The 21,012-nt window shown below is 42.4% G+C and overlaps 1 protein-coding gene and 1 long non-coding RNA gene across 3 annotated transcripts in view; one reads left to right on the top strand and one right to left on the bottom strand.

Moving 5' to 3' along the window:
• Positions 1-21,012, bottom strand: part of LOC309702279 (uncharacterized protein) — a 164,537-nt gene that overhangs the window by 32,858 nt on the left and 110,667 nt on the right. The window lies entirely within an intron of this gene.
• The window catches only part of LOC309702533, a 120,529-nt gene continuing 120,295 nt past the window's right edge, over positions 20,779-21,012 (top strand). Inside the window, exon 1 of the long non-coding RNA XR_014275597.1 lies at positions 20,779-20,975. This is a non-coding gene — a long non-coding RNA (uncharacterized lncRNA). The remainder of the gene's footprint in view (positions 20,976-21,012) is intronic.

Below are 21,012 nucleotides of genomic sequence, written 5' to 3'. Positions count from 1 at the left end.
CGTGGTGTGCCGCTGCTCCGCTTGGGAGAAAGAAAGAGAGAGAAGCTGACTCCGCGACGCGAATGGACTGTGTGGATTTGTTATTTGTTGTTGGTTTCGTCTTCTAAGGATTAATTCTTCTGTGGAGAGCCTGGACATGAACATTTCTGCTGGCTTTTCATTCCCCTTTCCCTCTGCTGAGACTGACTGTAGCACATGTAAGTGATAGCTTGGCCGACTACAACCGTTGGTGCTGGTCTTCGGCTCAGTATAACGAAACAACTTAAAACTAATCTTGCATTGAGCTCTAGTGTTGCAGACATGCTATTGTAATAACATGGTTCTGATCACTCCAGTCTAATTTCAGTTGTTGGGCGAAATTTTATGTGGTTTTTCTAAATTTAATCTTGAACGCATTTTTGCAGTTTTGTCTTTCTAGTCTGACCTAACTGACTCTTTTACTGCTATATCAATAACTGCGCTGTGCCCTGGAGCGGCTTAATTTTTTTTAAATCGCAATGGCACACTGCCCAGACGACTCTGACTCAGACATGGAACTTACCTCGTTACCTATGATAGGTTTGTAGCTTGAACCCATCCGCTGGAACGTTGGAGACAATATAATTACACTGCAAAGCAAGACACAAGTAGGCAAGCTTCTTCATGTTTCTCGTGCACGGGAGAAAACCGGACAGAGCGCCGTCCCTTCGCTTGACCCCAGTTCCTCTCGTCCGTTCTCCCGTACCACTGTTCTTTTATTGAGGTTACATGAATATGCATAGGTTCATTAACATATGACGTCTACATACAAACAAAGAGTACCGTGTGTGTGTGTGTGTGTGTGTGTGTGTGTGTGTGTGTGTGTGTGTGTGTGTGAGAGAGATCTGTGTGGGGTCAAGATGTGACCCTGTGAAGACTCTGGTGTTAGCTGGTGCCAGGACGTCTGGGTCCATCTAACAAAAGGCTCTTATACTTAAACAGATATACGTGTGCTTGCTATACCATAAATCAAAGATAAACTCTCCTAGGGAGTATGTGATTTATACCAAGGATACTGAGTAGAGGAATGTATGCACCCCCCTCTACACAGAGTTAATACAGACCTCTTTTAGGATGAGACATCCTTTCAATCTACCAATGATTATATACTTCTAAGCATATATGAGTAAATGTTTCTAAGCATAAATGACAATCAACAATACAAAATCTAACATTCCCCCCTTATTGACATTTATGCTTGAAAAGTCCCCAGTTACGAATACCTCATGTCTGACAGGTTCAATGCAAACATTGTTATATTCAGCATATGTCAAATCACCCTAAATTACTGAAAAAGTACACAGTTTAACAAATGTATTAGCGGTTATCCCATTCCTCATTGAGCTCATCTCATGGAAAACTGCATCCTACAAACAAACAAAGAAATTGTTAATTTAATAGTGAAAATAAGAAAGTAACATTTTCAAAACCATCTCAGCTTGGTGGTGTTTTCTCCAGGTGTGCAAATCACATGTCTCTCTGCAGGGTGGTTTGAGTTCTGCAGGGCGTCATGAATGTCTCTTCCAGTTGTTTCCATCACTGTCCATAGGACCAGAGTCCGAATGTATGTAGAATAAACATTCAAACATACTAGTTAGTTTTGTTGTTTGTCAACATGGGTCTCAGCTATTTCCAAAGCTGCAGACCTCTCAGCACTCTAGTTTTATGGCCTCTACCAACCCCCATCACCTCATTCAAGCCTTCGTCCTGTGAGAGGGATATTTATGACTCCTTCATTGTCCACGCTCTGCAGAGAAACACCTCTGTGGAAAGGGTGCAGGTGTCCATTATCTTACTGCTGTTGTGATCCCAGCAGCCTTCAGAGTGTCATCGTATTCACAGTACAGTGGCACAGCATTAGGTGATGTTCATAGGAAACTGCTGTCATCACCACCATAGCTTCTGGTTCCTGTGCTTTTCACAGAATCATGATGTCATCCTCGAACTCCTTCTGCGCTGTCGATGGAGCCTGGCACGCTCCCGTCATCCCTCGAGTTTTCCTGTCCCAACGCTGCTGAAGATGATCTCTGATCCTCCTGAAGTCTCTCTCCTGGCCTCAGCTCCCATCCTGTGGACGATCCTCTCAGGCACTCCTTCTCGTCATGGATAGTCCTGATTTTGGGCCTGCTGGATCTGTCTCAAAACACTCAGCTTCTCTGCCTTCCTCCTGGTTCAGCTGATTCAGCCGTCACGCCTCGCACTTGGTTGCCCTAGAGTTGATCAGAGGCTGGAGGTTGAAGTGCGAGCTTACCCTACGGGGGCTCAATCAGCACTCCCCCCTCACCACCGAAACAACCAAGTGTGAGATTTCTCTATTGTGCTGTCTTGAGGGTGCTGGGGTTTCCTGGGACCTCGACCTCTTTGCAGTGGCTCTGATAAATCCAGGAGGGTCTCTCCGCTATTTTGCAGGCAGTTTCATGGTCCTTGCTGTGGCTCCAAGGTCTGATCTCATGATGGGCCCCAACCAGCTTGACCTTTGACCTCAACCACTGCCTGGGCTATGCCTGGAATGTTTCTCGCTTCTCAGTGCTGCACCTGTATTTCAGAAAGACTTCTATTTGGAGAGCATGTCAACAATCATCAAACCACATTCTTTAGTTCAGTGAACTTCACTAATAGGCCATCAAAGCCTCATCTGAACATGGGTGCACCACTTGCATAGATTTAATACTTGTAAATAAACAGCTAATCACACAAATCACTGCAACAATAATAGTAAACATTGTTTAATGTTAATTCTGGACCCCACCTCTTGACGCATGGACAACCATGCGTCAACTCACCAAACCAGGATCCCTGTCTTAAAAACTGGCTCCACCAGGAGCCTGCATACAATAAAATCAACTTCACTCTTATAAACAATATATCAGAAGAGTAATAAGCATTCAGCATCAGCAAGACAAGTGTCATGTGCAGGTTTTCTCAAATCGGGAAACTACAATTATTTCCCTAATTTGCCTCAGACATGGATCATCCCATGTGCTCAGTTAACATTAATGTAATCGGTGACTTCTCTTAAGCAAATTCACTCCACTCATATATCCCTATGGGCTCAAAGTGGCCAGCTAAGAGCCCATATTCAACTTTCCCATAAACACCGTAACCTCTTATTTGTTTTACTCATGTCACTTGTCCGCTTGTGCCGAATCCTCCACAGCATTCTCAAAGAAACAAACATTAGCAATACACATTGACTGTGGTCAGACGGAGGTCAGACACAGGTCAACAGGTTCCAGAGGTGCCATAAAAACACCATAAAGGTAGCCAACCCTAGCTGTGGAAAGAATGACAGTCACATATAAACCCAGAAATCCTGTAGTAGGAAAACATTAACTAATCCTCTTATAAATCACATGATCAAACACATGATTAATCATCTGCTGTAAAAAGAAATGTAAATGTTAGCGCTGCGCAGGTGTGTACACTTTCTCACAGTAATGTCTGTGAGCAACACACGTTAGTGAATGACACACACATAGTAAATTCACAGACACAAAAGATGGCATTTAAAAGATTAAATCGTCATGCAACCGCGAATGTTGCTGTCATCTTTCTGCTCCTGTAACAAAAAACACATAAATTCATCCACCCTTTTGTCCTGTCTAGGTGGAGGTTAACCTTGAGTCGTGGTCATGTCCTGTCAGCTTTTACCAGTCAGTCAGTTTGTTCTTTATTTCCATTCATTCATTCATTCTTTGCTGATAGTGGAACCTGTCGTCGCATTTAGTTTCCACTTCCAGCAAAATGACGTCATTTCAAAAAGAAAAAGAACTTCTAGATCGGATTACCTTGCTGAATCCGGTTTAGGCTGGGACATTCATTTAATAATTGTCCCAAATAAGTGGCTTTCTCCTGAGCCCATTTTAATGTGGAGAAAACTCACTTGTAAGGCTTTCTCGACAGGTCGTATAGCACTTTTAATTTCTGACGTGCAGATCTGCTTAAAGAAAAGAAATAGACAAACAAAATCAGTGCCTGTTCAAAAGATAAAATGAAAAATAACAGAGATTATCAAACAAAACTTTCAGTGCACTGTGAAAGTATCAAAATAAAAAGGCCTTGTTAAGTCATGACACAAACTCCTCATCTCAGGAGGGTAAATCATACCATTAGCATGGTTCATCATACCATCATACTAATCGGCAGGCTCGACTTCACAACAGAAGAAGAATCATCAGCTAGATTCACTCCAAGCCAACCATCAGCTGCACAACACACAACATAAGCCTAATGTCTTATTAGCTATGAGTTTAATCACCAGGTCTGTGCTCTTCACTCATTTAGGCCACAGATCTATTTTATTCAATTTTCCTTTTCCCTTCATCATAAAACATGTGACATGCTGTCATGCACCTCATAAAAGAAGTTTGTTCTGACGTATTCAGAGTTGTGTATCTAGATACAGAATTCACTCGCACATCAAAGCAGGAAACTCAGTGTTTTAGAGTCTCCACTCAACACAACAACTCCAACACATCTCATTCACTCGTGCTAGAATTCAGTCACCTTTCATTAATCTAAGAACCGATCAACTAATTTGCATATCAGCTATTAACCCACTAAGTTGACAGGACAACAGGAAAGCATGTTCAAAATAGTATCACAAAAATAGAATTTCCCTCATACAGTAAATTACTTATGCTGCATTAATCAAGCAGGAAGCTTCTCCCAATTTACCATTTTAACACTAAATTTATTGTCTGATCACTGGTTAGTCAAACCAGGATCTTCTGGAGGGCATCATGCTTGGCCCACCACCATGTCTCACCTATTGGACTGAGGCGTCTGTGTCTTGTGTTTTCGGTTTGTTTCTCCCACAGATTAACCCTGTGATAGGACTCCTTGATGAACACAGTTATGTCATTAAGTAAATTAAAGAGTGATCCACTTTCAATGACACTTTGTGTTGTGTCAGCAATCACAAGATTAAGTATGTGTGCATAGCACCACACATGCACATGAGTTGGAGACTGGGCAGTCATGAGTGCTGAAAAGCCTTTGTACTGGCCCTGCATATTTGAAGCACCATCTGTTGCATTCCCAATGCACATGGCCTTGTCTAGATTCAGATGCTCTAAAACTCCGGAAAGCAAGTTTACAAAGTACTGCCCCGTGGATGCTTCGCACCTCACTATGGAGACAAGCCTCTCCTGCACAGACTCAGTAACATACCTGATGATTACTGAACACTGAGCATAACCTGTGATGTCTTGGGTTGTGTCTAGCTGAACAGAAAACATCCCAGCTTTCTGGACATCACTGGCGATGCTCTCTTGAAGGAGATGGCCAAGTGCATCAATCACTGAGTTGACAGTTGTTTTGGAGAGTAAGGTGATGAGAGATCCTCTACCTCTTGATCCACTGGTCTGATGCAACTTCTTGCTTTTTTTCAATGCAGTCATTCAAATGTTCTCCAAGGCACATATCATACTTGCCTAATAACACAATCAGTTCCAGAAAGTTACCATGATCGATGGTGTTATCACCTAAAGTGTATGCAGCCTCATTCTCCACATGCCTATAGCTGAGTCCCCTCTTCCCAAGTACTTTGATCACATCCACTATACGCTCTAAAACTTGCCGTCTCTTTTTCACTTGTGCTCTGTGAGCTGACAACTGACTGCCAGCAAACAAGCTCCTGATGTTGCCTTTTGAGCACCTTAAGAAAAAAGCTTCAGCACAGGTCTGGTTTGTATTGCTCTTTTCATGCTCCTCTGTGCGCAGATGTATATGTCGCCAGTCACTCATGCCTGTTATAAATGTGCTGGTGTCAGTCAGCCTTGCAAATGCCAGACACACAAAGCAGAACAATAAATGGTGTTCTTTGCAATAAGTAAGCCACTTCCTGTTGGTGCCATCTTTACAGCTGAACACCCTCATCACAACTGCACTGCTACTGTTCTGCTGTGGGTGGTAATCTAAGAAGGCCTGTAATATGGCAGGTTCAGGGCGAGCAAAGTCATCGATGCCCTGGCTCTCACTCTCTTGCTCTTCCATCTCTCTCTCTTGCTCTTCCATCTCTCTCTCTTGCTCTTCCATCTCTCTCTCTTGCTCTTCCATCTCTCTCTCCTGCTCTTTTATTTCTCTCTCTTGCTTGCTCTCTCTCTTCCTTTTCCTAAATCCCTCGTTTTGCACAGTCCCTGACGTGCTCTCCGTTGTTGTTTCCCTGCTAATTTTAGCATCACACGGCACAGCTTCTGTATCACGTGGTATAAGGCTCCGCCCTTGTCATTTGTTGAGCAGGAAGAGTGAGCGCTTGTTTTCATGCAGAGTACGTCCCGGATCAAAATGTGAAGTTTTACAAATCACCACTTCTTTAGTGAATATCATTTCAGTCTCAGACAATCTCGTTTCTCTTACAGAGGTTGAATGCACCTTCTGCGGATGGCGGTACCACACAGTGTGCGTGGACTTCCCCTGCACAGAAGGCAACTACAAATGCTGTGAATGCTAAATAAAGAGAAACAACTGATCCCTGTTGTCTTTGCTTGATGATTGGTTTGAGTCTTGACAATCCACATTGCTGGCGTTGGATCTTTCAATGCCAGCAATGGCAGGTATCAGTGCTCAAACCTTTTGTGTTTGTTTCCAACAAGTTGCCCACCTCGGGAAACAAAAATGTGTTCTTTTACTTGTCAGATGAACATATGAGACACTTTGACTCTTCAGTGCAGTGTGGAGCCTAACAAAGATCTGTTTTGTGTCCCAGCTGATCAGCAGGAGGAGGAGAGTCTGACGGAGCAGCAGAGGAACATTTTCAGCTACTTGGACTCAGCTCAGCCACTACAGAGGAAACAATGAGCTCAACACAGAAGGTGACAGACAGAGCAGGACCATATGACCAAAGATATTTATCACCATATACATTTGAACATTTGCCATAACGATGTAGCTGACGATAGAATTGACACCAGACAAAATACTTTACAGCTGCACAACTTTATTAAAAACCCATCAATGTATTTTGACTGAAACAAGCAGCTGTTGTTTATGTGCATTAAAGTTATATAAAAATGTAACAGTGCAAATGCAAATTCCTCGCTGACAGTTTAACCAAAAGGCGTTTCCAGTGGAAACTGGCCGACACATCCTGAGCATAACCATGTATAATATCCACTAAACTTCAGAAGAGGTTATACAGTCGTGGCCAAAAGGTTTGAGAATTGCATAAATATTGGAACCTGGAGAAGTTGCTGCTTAAGTTTTTATAATAGCATTTTGCCTGCACTCCAGAATGTTATGAGGAGTGATCAGATGAACTGCATCGTCCTTCTTTGCCATGAAAACGAACTTAATCCCCAAAAAGCCTTACCACTGCATTTCATTGCTGTCATCAAAGGACCTGCTGAGACCATTTCAGTGATCGTCTTCTTAACTCAGGTGAGAATGTTGGCGAGCACGAGGCTGGAGATCATCATGGCTGTATCCCGATTCAGGTTCTGCAGCTTTAAAGTCCTCAAGGGCCGCGTACTCAAAGACCGCTAAGGCCGAAGTGCGAGGCTCGTAGGCTCGTGAAATGGGACGTCTAGCCTCCGTCGCGCTGCCCAGGTTGCCTAGCAACCATGATACTAACAGCTGGAAACGTTTCATACAGCTTTGTTTGACAGAAATGAAGGAGAACATATTTAGTTCATTTGTTTCTACATGAGCTCTGTGTGATTTGATGAGTATCTGAGGCTGAGACCACAGGACTGTGAAACATGATTGTTGGGCTTCATTTCTGTGCTGAACAGTCGTTTAAGATTAGCTGTAAATAACAATTAGCTGATGTTGTTCATGAGACTAAAGTCATCTCACTGTGGTAATGTAAATATAATATGGCCAATATTATAGTTATTATATTAATCACTTCACTCACAGACAAGTATCTGTGACAGTGTGTATATAGATGTATCATATATAAGAGACAAATATTGTTCCTTCAGTATGTTGGCATTACTAAATTTGGCTCAATGCTTACATATATGTGTAAAAGCAAATGTAGGAGCTGTGATAACTGTGTCTGATAGAATGAAGAGTAGACTGATATATGAAATATTCCTTTATTGGGTGAGAAAATCAGACCATGTCATAACTGCTGTAAGTCACACAGAATAGATATCAGAGCCTTAAACAGGCTGACGTCTGCTAAATGGGTCAAACTGGGCAGAAAGTCTACAAACACATAACATCCTTATAGAATATGATGTAACACTATAGATCAACTTAGCTCAGAATATATAAAGCATATAAACAGTTACAGCAATATGATGCAACAAACACAGCAGCTACTGATCCAAAATACTCAAAGCTTCATAGAACTGAAACCAACATTTATTTTAGCTCCATCCTGCTGCTGATACAGACTTTAGGTTTCTGAACATTAAACTTGTTGCTGCCTTTCATAGTGTGTAACTTGAAGGCCCTGAGTACTTTCTCCCACACTGGAAACACTGGGATGATCACATTATTTGAACATTACCTAATAAGACTGATTCAGCACAGACAGTTATGTTAAACTTTCCTAGCAGTCCTTCACAAACAGGGAACAGTCTGTCTATTCTCTCCATCTGTCAGCTGCTGCTGGCTCTTCCTCCTCCTCTTCCTCACACACTGCTGAGTTTGTCCTGGTGGATCATCAGGGCTGCAAAGCCTCACAGATGATGTGCAGCAGTGGCTCCCTCAGTCTGTCCTCACTCTGGACACTTGCAGTCGTCACACATGGAAATCAAATGTGTGATAAGCTGCAGGATTCAAACACAAGTGTAACTTATAAACACATGTTCATACTTTTATTCCACAATCAGAGAGAAAGAAACAGAGAGAGAGTGCAGGACAGACAGACAGGTGACAGTCTCAGGTGTACACACTGCTACACAACAGCAGCAGAGAAGCAGGATTTAGTGTTTGTGTTATTACGAGTGTAAACAAGAAGAGTTCCAGATGGTGCAGTGGACACATGTGTGACTGCTGTGATTAAAGCATCTTTCTTTCAGCTTAACGAGTGAACCGTCAGCTCGTTCAAACACACGTTAAAGTGCGTTTGGCTCGACACCACCGAACAGAGGCAGCAATATAACACAGCTAACATTAACAGTGCAGTGAATCCTGCTTGTGCCGTGATGTTCAGGACTGCAAACCGAGCAGCATCACTGACTTTCAGCTTGTTGTGTTTGTGGATATATGACTGACTTTAATTATCCACAAAATCATCACATTCTCTGTCAGATGAAGGTCGACTATTGAACGGCGTATATTTTAAAGGCTTTAAAACCAAGTTAACGCTGAAAGTACAAACATCACTAATGTCACATAACTCTGCCGACAAGGCATAGCTATGGCTATGAAATGCTCTTTGTGTATCACTTCTTCATTATGAAAGATGTCATTAATGCACTAGTAATGTCTCATCTGGAGTATTGTTCAATCATTTGGTCAGCAGCTAATAAGACAGATCTTAACAGACTTCAGTTAGTCCAGAATAAGGCGTCCAGATTAGTGTGAAGATGTTCATACTATACTAATATTGATCAAATGCATAATAACCTTTCTTGGCTTCCTGTACAGGCTAAAATATTCTATGGCTTACTTGTAGTTCTAAAGAAAGCAATTCTGTTAAACACACCACATTTATTCTGCTCAGCTGCAGTATCCAGATGAAATACATCATCATATTACACAGTTTTCAACAAGCTGCAATTTAGTAAATGCTCGAGTTAAAAGTAACGTTTTGTAAAACTGTTACATTTAGAGCAACTTTTAAGTGGAATAAGTTGCCTTAAAAAATTAGAGAATTATTCAAAACTTCAATGAACACTTAAAAGCCGATTTACAGAGCTTTTAGTTGTTGTAAATATTGTAAGACATGATTTGTTTTTGAAATTTGTGTAATGTGCCTCAATGTTATTGATATTATTATTATTATTATTGATTGCTTATATTTGAACAATTGTGAAACCTCACTGTGGATGTAAGAGTGAAATTATGTGGATATCTTGAATCCACTTTATTGTGTAATATTTTATGTGAGTATTTGACGGAAGACGAGCAACATCTGTTGTGGAAGCTAACGGGGTTCCTTTAGAATAAACAAACATAGGATTTATTATCACTGAATAATTCTGTATAAATCTATACAAATTATAGAAATATGTAATAGGAAACAACAAAATAATCTAAATTATAAAATAATGTGTGTGTGTGTGTGTGTGTGTGTGTGTGTGTGTGTGTGTGTGTGTGTGTGTGTGTGTGTGCATGATTTTAGTGTTTGAACAGTCATGAATTATCTTTAACAGCAGGTTGGATGTAATGTGTTAGAACTACCAGCAGGTGGGGATAAGAGACCTTTAAGGTGTTTGGTGCCACGCTCCACCTTCAGGTTTAAAACTAGTGTTAATGGAGTTTGAAGGTTGAGTTTGTTCCACGACTGCATTTCACTCACTGCCTCTGTTTGTATCTCTGTCACTGCAGGACCAACATGGAGCCAGAAGTCAGCGCTCTCAGGAGGCCGACAAACCTCACAGAAGAAAGGGAGAGAAAAAACACACCTGTGACGAGTGTGGGAAGGGTTTTACTGAGAAGGCTAAACTAAAACAGCATCAGGTCATCCACACTGGAGAGAGACCGTTCAGCTGTGACTTGTGTGGAAAGTCTTTTTCCAGGAAGGGTTACCTAAAACAACACCAACTCATCCACAGTGGAGTTAAAGCGTACAGCTGTGATCAGTGTGGGATGGAGTTTACTCTGAAGGCTTCACTAAAACAGCATCAGGTCATCCACACTGGAGAGAGACCGTTCAGCTGTCACTTGTGTGGAAAGTCTTTTTCCTCGAAGGGTTCCCTAAAACAACACCAACTCATCCACAGTGGAGTTAAAGCGTACAGCTGTGATCAGTGTGGCAGAGCTTTTACTCAAAGTAGCCACTTACAGAGTCATCTAGTTACCCACTCTGGAATTAAGCCATACAGCTGTGATCAGTGTGGCAGAGCTTTTACTCAAAGTAGCCACTTACAGAGTCATCTAGTTACCCACTCTGGAATTAAGCCATACAGCTGTGACGAGTGTGGGAAGGGTTTTACTCTGAAGGCTAAACTAAAACAGCATCAGGTCATCCACACTGGAGAGAGACCATTCAGCTGTGACTTGTGTGGAAAGTCTTTTTCCTGGAAGGGTTCCCTAAAACAACACCAACTCATCCACAGTGGAGTTAAAGCGTACAGCTGTGATCAGTGTGGCAGAGCTTTTACTCAAAGTAGCCACTTACAGAGTCATCTAGTTACCCACTCTGGAATTAAGGCATACAGCTGTGACGAGTGTGGGAAGGGTTTTACTGAGAGGGCTTCACTAAAACAGCATCAGGTCATCCACACTGGAGAGAGACCGTTCAGCTGTGACTTGTGTGGAAAGTCTTTTTCCTGGAAGGGTTCCCTAAAAAAACACCAACTCATCCACAGTGGAGTTAAAGCGTACAGCTGTGATCAGTGTGGCAGAGCTTTTACTCGCAGTATCAGCTTACAGAGTCATCTAGTTACCCACTCTGGAATTAAGGCATACAGCTGTGACATCTGTGGAAAAACTTTCAGCCAGAGAAGGAACCGAAATACACACCTACGCATTCACACCAGACATGATGTGTACTGCTGTGAACAGTGTGGCAAACAGTTTACAACAGACGCACAGTTACAATGACACATGTTTACCCACACTGAGGAGAGACCTTATCAATGTGACCTGTGTGAGAAGACTTTTAAAGCTCCACATCACCTGAGACAACACCAACAGATCCACACCAGAAAGAGACTCTACAAGTGCAGCTACTGTGAGGTATGTATTTATATTGTTATCTTGTCATTTTAGCCTGACTGTTTGGAACAACTCTGCTCATTAAACTGTGTTAGCATGTTAGCAATTCTACTGCATGGAAAAGCAGCTCTGAGTGATTATTCAGATTTTCCTTTCAGTTATGATTTTAGTATTACTGTAGTATTATGGTGGTAGTATTGTAGTTATTGCAGCCCAGTAAACTGAGTGTGTTAACTGAAACAGTCAAATGTAGTTGGACGTCTGCAGAGATGCTCTTTATTTCAGGCGACGTTCAGGATACAAATGTTGAAGGACTGACTTACACTGTCTTTGTGTCTTTGTTTAGAAGCAGAGCGACACAGATGGATCCAGTTCTCAACCCTGTCATCACTGTGGTGGTGGGAAAGACTTTCATTGTGACCTCTGTGGAAAAACTTTCAGTCAGCAAAAGACCCTAAAAGTACATCAACGTAGACACACTGGAGACAAACTGAAATACTGCAAAGAATGTGGGAGAAGCTTCACCACATCAAGTGATTTAAAACAACATGAACTGATTCACAGTGGGGTTAAAAAGCACCTCTGTGATCAGTGTGGGTCATCCTTCACCACTGCAGGTCAGCTTAAATCACACAAACGAGTCCACACAGGAGAGAAACCACACAAGTGCAGACACTGTGACAGAAGCTTCTCACATTCAAGTACTTGTAACAGGCATGAACGTACACACATGGAAGGAAACTACAGCTGTGACCAGTGTGACAAGAGCTTCAGGAATCTCAGTTCATACTCTGCACACAAACGATCCCACGTTACTAATAAACTGTTTCACTGTTACCAATGTGCCCAAACATTCACCTCATTGTCTGCTCTGTGCAAACATCAGCGCGATCACTCAGGGCTGAAATCACTCCCATCACTGGATCACAGTGAATCTGAAGACACAGAAAGATCCTCTGGTTTCTGTGTCAGACTCAAAAAGCTTGAGATCAGGCTCCACAGAGTTCAGATAGAATCATTTAAACTTGTGTTGAACTGAACTGGTTGCTGGGCTGAACTTCTACATAATACAGATCTACATGGGATCTTCTTTCCTGTTTTTTACTGAGTCAGTTTTGTCCTTTTTTCTCTGTCCTGGTTTTGCTCGTCTGTAAATGATTGAAACTCAGTCAAATAGTTCATTGTTCTCCAGCAAAACGTTTTGGAAACTCATGTTTAACCTTTAAAACTCTGACATGTTTTAGCACACAAGGCTTCATCGGGGAGTTCACTCATGATTGGACCATGAGAACAAAGGTTTTTAGTTCTTTCAAAGAGAGTCTTGGAGATGTTTGATGTTTCTGTTTTTCTGAAAGAAAAACTATTTTTCTTGCTTTATGTAGTGTGGAAGTTTTTAATGTTTCTTCATCTGTGATGTTCTTGAATGTGTTCACGTGAAGATGGTACAAATAAACTGTCCTTTCAGCTTTAGCTCCTAATTTATTCATTATTTATGGTTGTAGCACAGCAGCCGTCTCTTGATTAACACATGGAGGGCTCGGGATCTGATGGTGTCGTCTCCCTAATTTGCCCACTCAGTAAATCTCACTCATGGCCAAGAAATTGAAATAAACCTTGTTTCCCTGCTGGATAGTGATCCACTGTAACTCTGCTCCTCCTTCCTGTTTAGGATTTCTGTGGCTGAAGTAAAATTCCCTCCATCCATCACTTATCCCAGCTAACCCAAAGTGAAATAAAGTTTTGCTCGTCTTAAAAAAGCATTACAATAATGGGCATTACCAATGTAAACTGAATGATACAGAAGATGAAAGAAGAGACTTTGATCAGTTAATAAAGCTCATGATCTGGATTCATTGTGGCTGCTACACAGATACTTCTGGGTCACTTCTCTCAGTTAGGAACCTTCCTCACCAAACTGACTGTTGGACCACACCCCTGGTTTCATGAGAAATTGTTTCAGCCATGATTTCTCTTCCTGTATTTCAGAGTAAAGACTGAAGTGACAAATGGAAGCATGTTTAAAAAACACAATGTGAGAGAGACGTTGAGGTCCTTAGAAGTTACCCTGGGTTTTTCTGTCACCCTGCTAGATGTTACACACCTTGTTATTGGACTGATTTCTACTGCTGGACTACTCCTGCGGAGAGTAACAATACTCTTACTAATTAGCTCCCTTTCACACCTTTGGGGATATTTATTTTTGTGTTTGCAGCGCTGTGAGCCAGAACAGCGAGAGAAAAATCTGCAACAGCGACGAGCCGAATGCTTACGTGAATCGCAGCAGCTGCACATGTGCTACGCTGAATTAGAGGATATCTTTGCTCTGGATTTCTATTTCTACTTTTTTATTTCTATATGATTCTTCTTGCATCTAAACAAAGATGATTCAATTTGCTAAATGTTGATGGCTCTTCGTGCTCAGGTGTAAATGAGACGTAATATTTGCTCTTGGTTTGGTTCTCCTGTACAGAACCTTGCAGTACAACAGAAACCTAAAAACATTATTTGTAGTTGTTATTCTTAGTTGTTCTGCTGCCTAAATACCACAGGGTCTGATTATGAAGTTATTGAGCTGCACATACTTTACGACCTGCTTAAGTTCGAGGTCACAGCGTCTGTAGAGCAGCTGGAACATAATGAAGTCTACAAGGTTAAAGTTTTCTGTTGGGTCTGTGTTTCCACAAACCCCGCTAATTCTAGAGACTTATTCATCATGAAGAAAACAAGACAGTCGATCGATCGATTACTTGCGCAAGGGAGGCCTCTCATCTGTGTCCAGCACGACAATGACCCCAATGATGGCCTCCTCTCGCTGCCTTTTATTGACAAACATCAAACAATAGTTTACAAAACACCTCCCCTTGCAACCCCCTTTGGTTACAAAGACAAGTCACTGTATGTAAATGTATACCGTATTTTCATGACCATAAGGCGCACTTAAAAGTCTTAGATTTTCTTCAAAAAGTACGGCGCGCCCTATAGCGCAGTGCGCCCTGTGTGTTGTAATGAGGACGTAGTAGAGAACACCATGAGAACGCTAAAGAGTGAAGTGTGTGCGTTGACTTTATCGCACATACCTGTATAAAAGAACAGGTATGCAGGACATCGTTGTTTTAACAACCCTGAAAATGGCAAAGAGACACGCTTACGAAGCACAGTTTAAACTGAAGGCCATCAGCTACGCGGAGGAACATGGAAATCGAGCAGCGGCGAGAGAATTTAAGGTTAATGAATCGATGGTTCGCAAATGGAGGAAGCTAGAAAACAAGCTCTGGCAGGTCAAGAAAACGCAGCTGAGTTTCCGCGGACATAAGGCGAGGTGGCCCGAGTTGGAGGAAAGACTCGAGCGGTGGATCATCGAGCAAAGAACGAGCGGGAAAAGCGTTTCGACGGTCACCATTCGGCTAAAAGCAGTTTCACTAGCTGAAGAGATGAACATTGAACATTTCCGAGGAGGCCCGTCTTGGTGCTTTCATTTTATGAAACGGTGCCATTTTTCCATCCGGACCAGGACTACGGTAGCGCAGCAACTTCCAGCGGATTATAAGGAAAAGCTGGCCATCTTCTGCTCCTACTGCAGCAAACACATCGGCGACAAACACATCCAGCCCAGCCACATCACAAACATGGACGAGGTCCCGCTCACTTTTGACATCCCAGTGAGTCACACTGTGGAGAAGAAGGGGACCAGCACGGTAGCGATACGCACAACGGGGTATGAAAAGTCTTCTTTTACTGTTGTGCTTGGCTGCCATGCTAATGGACAGAAACTGCCGCCTATGGTGATTTTTAAGCGAAAGACTTTGCCTAAAGAGAAGTTTCCAGCAGAAATCATCATTAAGGCAAATGAAAAGGGCTGGATGGATGAGGAAATGATGAAAGACTGGCTGAGGGAGGTGTATGTAAGGAGACCAGGTGGTTTTTTCCATGCATCACCATCACTCTTAACACTAGGAGTCCCAGGCTTCTACCTTTCTACCTTTAAAACCCGGAGAGCAGCCAAATGGCTTTTAGCTAAGCTTTAGCTTCAGCCAAGTGGAAGCTAAATTCACTAGTCATTCATATGTAAATTAGGTTGTTACCTGGGAATTCTGGAGGGAGGGGAGTGGGGGTGTGTGAATGAGGGGGTGCTGGAGCTGCTAAAAGCTGTGAACTTGCTTTTGTGTTTCATCTTGATGCATTCTCAATCATCCAGGGAAATAAATCTCCAAAAGTCACCAACTTGGAGTATTTCAGTTTGCCATCTTAGGGAGAAATCAACACACATGGGTGTATGTCCTTTGTTGCTGAGATTTACTGATAAAAACAGTACAAAAAACCAACCATTTGTACACATATGTACAAATAATAATAAAAAGTGAGTGAGTACATTTCAACATTTTCAGCAATCACTCACAATCCTGGCACTGCCATGGTATCTGTAGTCTGCATTTACCACATGTGTATCTGTAGCAGTGAACACATCGCACAGTGGCATGATTGTTCTTGCATTTGTGTTTGACCTGACACGTGGCTCTTTTTCCAGGGCTAGGTGTGGAGGGTTGTGTGCAAAGCAACTGTTCTTTTCTTGCCTTCTTCGCAGCTACATGAGAGTGAGCCAACTCCCTTGCAAGCTCCACCAGGAAGTCCACCCGTCTTTCCTTCATCCCGGTGCATGCTTGATACAGCACATGTGCATTCAGTGCTGCCATGTCAATCATGTTATAAAACACGGCAACTGGCCAGCGCCGTGTTCCTCTGCGGACAGTGTACTCCCGAACCATCTGGTCCATCACATCCACGCCACACTTTGTTTTGTTGTAAAGGGTGACAGTGTTTGGCTTCCTTTTGGTAGTGTTATCAGTCTGAACCACGCTGTGCATGCTGCTAAGAATATAGACTGTCTTCTTCCGTTTGGCCGCATACGCCGTCAGCGTGGCAGCAGAGGTTAACAACCTAACAACCTAATCGTACCCCTGACACTAAAACACCATGTTTAGTCTCCAAAACGCCTTCAAACTCTTGGCGACGCTCATTTTGTCCACAAGTGGAGTCACGTTCCAGTTTCTGTAAACATGGTGCAAACACACACACGACCCTGAGCTGAAAAGATGGATGGATGTGTAAAATCCATATTGCTGCTGTTCACAGCAGGACTTTGTTTAGCTTCTGTTCCAGTATTCCTGAACTGGCTTCTCCAAACCGGCAGCCTGCTGTTACGATCAGCTGTGGGAAATCTACAAACTCATTACAAAATATCAGAACTAAGACTTTTATTTTGACGGGTGGCGTCTCAGCTTCAGCGTGTTGATGGGCACAGCCATGGTTACCACAGCTGGAGTTGATGTACGGCGAGCTGTGAGAGGACAGAGATGGAGAACGCACATTTAACTCTTTAACAGGAGATACGTTACGACTAACAGACGACTGCTGTCTACATGATGTCTTTGCAGCCCTTATGCTACATGTTACACAACTTTTCTTCATGCCAACAAGACTGAGGTGCCACATAGTCGACACATACAGCTGATTATGATGCATGTTTTACTATTGCTATGTTCACATCATCTGCTTGGCTTTATTACTGAAAGCCTGGAGATCCTCTGACGTGTGCATGGCTGATGTGAAGTATGATTAGTCCTACATGACATCAACAACAGAGGCAATGAAAGCTTTGTTGTTAACAGGTTGTAGGTAAAGTCAAATGTCTACTTCTACACTTGTGTTGGGTAAAGTTCTTCTCACTGCAGCAGATTTATATCTGTGCTTTCACAGGGCGTGATGTGGAGCTCAGCGCTGAGGTGCAGGTCTCCTTGGAGACGGCATCCTGGCTGAAAATATTATCATGCTTCCAAAACATTTCAGCTTTTATTTTGAAAGAAACAAGACTTGAAAACGAGTCCCCTTCTTCCTCTTTGTCTTTGTTCTTCAGAGGAGTGTCACCTGGACAAACTCAGGGCTGTTCTAGAGCCTTTGTTATTATTTGACTCCATAGAAATAAAACTGAATCGAATCAAACAAAAACTCCCAAACAGCTAAAACACTTTGCTTTATTCTCTTTTTTAACAAATACGTTGAAGTCCATCCATAACAACACAGCTGAGATCTCCTTTGTAATCAAGTGTTTACATCCTTTGTACAGATCTGCATACAAAACAATCATTTACGTCCCACAGAAGTCTAGTTACACGTAACTATACAAGAACTGGTGAATGACAGAAACATGAGACACATGATCACAGGTGATAACAAAAAGAGAAAGAATTCATGTGTTAGTGATGTTTTTCAGCCCTGATGGCTCATGTTGGAGAAACAAGCTGAGGTACGTGGAAAGTTCACACACACAAGTGGGCGTGAGCGCACACACAGAGAGAAACACAACTGAAGCATCTGTTTGCTGTTTCTGCTTTCATCATCTCTGCTGCTGTGTCAGGCTGGGGTCTCTCAGTGACGTGGTTGAGGTGAAGTATGACGAGTATCCCTGATTCAGTCCATCGAGACAAAGGGCAAAGAAAGCTGTTGTTAACAAACTCTATGGTGATGTGGCATTTAGCTCTGACTCTACGCTCTGCTGAATCCTTTGAACCTGCTGATCAGTAAAGCTCTACGTGCTGCAGCAGATTGACCTCATCTGTGTTCACAGGTGTGGACCTCAGCGCTGAGGTGCAGGAGACTTTCATTCAATTCTCCCTGCAAACAGCATCCAGCCTGGAAATACTGTCATCTTTCCCACAAATGCTGCTCTTATCTCAGAGAAGAAGTCTGATGTAAATAACTGCAATCAACAGTGATGTTCTGCACAGATCACTTTTCCATTTTGCTCTCTAGATGAGTCCCAGCTGCCTGACCTTGTGTCCAGGTGATCGTCTCACTGAGGAGCTTTTGTTCTGAAAATCTCACGTCCATCACCTGTTTCCTTTTTACTATCTCTGCTCTTTCTTTATTCACAATGCTCATAATATCACACAATTATATTCATCACCTGCATGTTTTTATCCAGCTGCTGTTAGAACCAAACAAATAAAAAGGATGAAAAGCCTGAAATCCTTTGATTTATTACATTTGAAACAAATATGAGAGCATCCCTAACAGCACAGCTGAGACCTTTGTTTTAATCAAGCCTTTGTATCGACGCACTTGTAAAGATTCATATACAAAACATAATAGAATAAATCAATATAAAATACACATAATCACAAAAATGCAGCCATGTTGTGAGTTTGCATCTAAAACATGCATGTTTCCCTTTGTACAGGCAGATTTACAGCAGACAAAGCAACACGCTGATCGACTTTGACCGCTGCAAAAACAAAATACCCACCAAGTCTGAAGTCGATCAGAGGAACTGTTGACAGACTGACAGACAAACAGATGCTTGATTCATTAGTGCGATTAAATGTTCTTCTTTAGCAGCATCACTTCATGTGTTTGTGTTCCAGGAATAAAGGTCTGTTTAAACTGGACGTCTCCTCAGCATCACTCGTGCTGTCGTGGTTTCAAAGCTGTGCAGAAAGAATCTGAGGGATGATACAGAGGTGACCAAAGTTACAAACATCCAGCTGTGCTGCAAATGTTTGCAGAGCTCCAAACTCTTTGGCTTTCTGCAGAGCAAGTATGGAAGAAGCACCTGAGCTAACTTCAGTTTAGACGATATGAGGAAAAATGCTGCTTCCCAAAGTTTCCTACAAGTATCCAGTTTATATTTAGAGAAGCGAAGGCTCTTTATCCTGACAACTACTCCCTGGTGGATCCCTGTCCTGTGACAGCAGCAAAGACTGTGTATCAGTGTCATCAAAGCCACTTCAATAACCAGTGTTTAAAGCTCTCTAGCAGATGGACTTCAGTGGCAGCAGCCTCTGTCTGCTGTGTACAGAAGGTTCTCTGATGAAGCACACAGCAGATGCTGCACTACAACAGCAGCAGCAGCTCAGCTTCAGTTTGCTTCGACGCCCTTTTTGACCTGTGAAACAGCAGAAAATGAAACATTTCAACACCCGTTTGTTAGCGTGAGCTATTCTGCTGTTTTTCATCATTTCACAGGTGAAATAAAATCACATTTACTTCCTGTAGGAGTGATCGTGTCCAGCCTGACTGAGACCATGTGCTCCATCCTGCACAGGTAATAAACCTCTGACATGAAGGGCTGTCAAGTAGTTTTAGACAAATGGGGGTAAAAGAGACGTTAAAAGCTTAAAGAGAAACTACATTTTCTAAGAACTGTCTGACGTTCACCTCTCACACAGTGGATACGATTCTGCCGCTGCAGGAATAATCTTTGTGCTTATGAAACTGTCCATGTGTTTGCAGAAAATGTCACATGTTCAAAGCCATCCCAGCACCTGGGGTTTGTATAAGTGCAGCTGCTGGTGGGGAGATAGTCTCACTCTTCTATATAAAGAGTCAGCAGGCAGCAGATCTTCATCTGTGATCTCCTCCATCATCACGTCTTCACTCTTCAGCAGCTATGGCTTCACTTCGTGCCCTTCTGGGAGTGGTGCTGTGCTCCTCATGGTTTCTGCTTCTGCCTCAGGCCGACTTTGATTTACAGAGTCATCCATAATATTTTTTATTTTACTGCCCATCTATTTTCATACAAATGTCTCCGTCTTATGGAAAAGGGGTGGAGCTTATCCAACGAGGACAGGCAGGGCCCCCCCAGACAGTTTAGCAGTCTATACAGGAGGCTGACCTTTGCAACATGTACTTCTATAATGACTTCACCATTTAGGTTATTTGGTTATGTTTCACCCTGGATTTTGTGTGATAATATTTATTTTGTCCACTGATTTAAAAACAACAAACTATATGAATATAAAACAGAGTGAACAACAAAACATCAGCTTTGGAAACTTTGATGTAAAATTCTGCAGTTGTTTTCTCAGATATAGCATAAATCAAACTAACATACATCAGTGTGTTATTAATGTGCACACACACACACACACACACACACACACACACACACACACACACACACACACACACACACACACACACACACGTGTTACAATAAACAGCTCTTATGCTTCTGTATGATTCTCAGTGCTTTCCATTTGCGTGTCCACAGGTTGCTGTAAGTGCTGCTTGACTGCAGTTTGCTCTCATTTCAAGTGGTTTGCTGTCACAAAGCCAACAGGAAGTCCGGCCATGGTTGAGCCAACTGAAGATGGGTTGAAGGTGGCGTCCTCGTTTCCTCTGTGAGTGCGAGAGGACAGACAAAGCAAACACAGTTTG

This window comes from Aulonocara stuartgranti (genome assembly GCF_965226115.1).
Source record: "Aulonocara stuartgranti genome assembly, chromosome: 3".
NCBI lineage: Eukaryota > Metazoa > Chordata > Actinopteri > Cichliformes > Cichlidae > Aulonocara > Aulonocara stuartgranti.
This window is presented reverse-complemented; position numbering and strand designations above follow the sequence as displayed.